Source organism: Carlito syrichta, unplaced genomic scaffold (genome assembly GCF_000164805.1).
Source record: "Carlito syrichta isolate Samal-C Ts95f unplaced genomic scaffold, Tarsius_syrichta-2.0.1 Scaffold57219, whole genome shotgun sequence".
In the NCBI taxonomy this organism is placed as follows: domain Eukaryota; kingdom Metazoa; phylum Chordata; class Mammalia; order Primates; family Tarsiidae; genus Carlito; species Carlito syrichta.
In genome coordinates, this window is record NW_007001315.1 from 1 (window position 1) to 1,963 (window position 1,963).

At 49.7% G+C, this 1,963-nt stretch overlaps 1 pseudogene; it reads left to right on the top strand.

Moving 5' to 3' along the window:
* The first annotated feature begins 306 nt into the window (after nt 1-306).
* On the top strand, nt 307-1,628 carry LOC103251396 (annotated as a pseudogene).
* The last annotated feature ends 335 nt before the right edge of the window (nt 1,629-1,963 follow it).

A 1,963-nucleotide genomic window follows, 5' to 3' on the forward strand; every position in this document is an offset into this window, starting at 1 on the left:
ATCATATTTCCTTTTTAACTCTAGTAATCTTATGATCTTAAAACCTCATTGTAAACACTACTAAACAAAACAATGAAAAAAACCCATGGCCCTATTTAACAACTACCTCTCCTTTTCCTCTTCTCTCCTCTTCACAAATGGCTTCTCTTTAAAACCTCTCTTCAGAGAACCTTCCTGCCGCTGTGTTCGGACCTTGCTGCTCCAGCTTCTTTCAGTCTGCGACCTGCAGAGGAAAAAAAAAATTACGTATTTTCTTGCCCTGTACATACTTTGAGGCGAGTCATAAAATTAAAGTAAATTTTAACCATGGGGGAAATCGTGCATATCCAGTCTGGTCAATGTGGCAACCAAATCGGTGCAAAGTTCTAGGAGGTGATCAGTGATGAACATAGCATTGACCCCACCAGTACCTACCACAAAGACAGCGACCTGCAGTTGGACGGTATCTCTGTGTACTACAATGAAGCCCCAGGTGGCAAATATGTTCCCTGTGCTATACTAGTGAATCTAGAACCTGGGACCATGGACTCTGTTCCTTTTGGGCAAATCTTCAGACCAGGCAACTTTGTTTTTGGTCAGTCTGGGGCAGGCAACAACTGGGCAAAGGGCCACTATGCAGAGGGGGCTGGGCTGGTTGATTCTGTCTTGGATGTGGTACGGAAAGAGGCCGAGAACTGTGACTGCCTGCAGGGCTTCCAGGTGACCCACTCGCTGGGCAGGGGCACAGGCTCTGGAATGGGCACGCTCCTCATCAGCAAGATTCAAGGAGTATCCTGACCACATCATGAACACCTTCAGTGTGGTGTCCTCACCCACAGTGTCAGACACTGTGGTTGAGCCCTACAACCCCACGCTCTCTGTCCATCAGTTGGTAGAGAACACTGATGAGACCTACTGCATTGACAACGAGGCCCCCGATGACTTCTGCTTCCACACCCTCAAGCTGACCACACCAACCCACGGGGATCTAAACCACCTCGTCTCAGCCACCGTGAGTGGTGTCACCACCTGCCTCCACTTCCCTGGTCAGCTCAATGCTGACCTCTGCAAGCTGGCAGTCAACATGGTGCCCTCCCCACGTCTCACTTCTTCATGCCTGGCTTTGCCCCTCTCACCAGCCATGGAAGCCAGCAGTATCGGGCTCTCACAGTACCTGAACTCACCCAGCAGGTCTTCGATGCCAAGAACATGATGGCTGCCAGTGACCCCCACCATGGCCGGTACCTCACCGTGGCTACTGTGTTTCGCGGACGGATGTCCATGGAGGAGGTAGACGAGCAGATGCTCAACATGCAGAATAAGAATAGCAGCTCTTTGTGGAATAGATCCCCAACAATGTCAAGACAGCTGTCTGCGATATCCCACCTCGTGGCCTCAAGCTGGCAGTCACCTTCATCGGCAACAGCACAACCATCCAGGAGCTCTTCAAGTCTATCTCCGAGCAGTTCACTGCAATGTTCCACCGGAAGGCCTTCCTCCACTGGTACATAGGTGAGGGCATGGATGAGATGGAGTTCACTGAGGCTGAGAGCAACATGAATGACCTCGTCTCAGAGTATCAGCAGTACCAGGATGCCACTGCAGAAGAAGAGGAAGAATTTGGTGAGGAGGATGAAGAGGCGGCCTAAGGCAGAGCTCCCATCACCTCAGGCTTCTCAGTTCCCATAGCCTTCTTCCTCATCTGCCCCTTTCCTCTCCCTCAGAATTTGTGTTCGCTCCCTCTTTTTTTTCTCCTTGGGGAGATGGGGTGGGTCTAAAACAGTGCCTGGCCACATAATAGGTGCTCAATAAATATTTGTTTGTTGAATGTCTCCTCTCTCTTTCCACTTTGGGAAATCTAGATTTCTGCCATTCTCGGTAACCTTGTATTTCCTTCTGGTGCCTACTCCCATCTGTCCAGTTAACATTTTCCTGTTTCAAAAGTAATTCTCCAAGAAGTTGGGTCTCATTCAGATCCCATTTA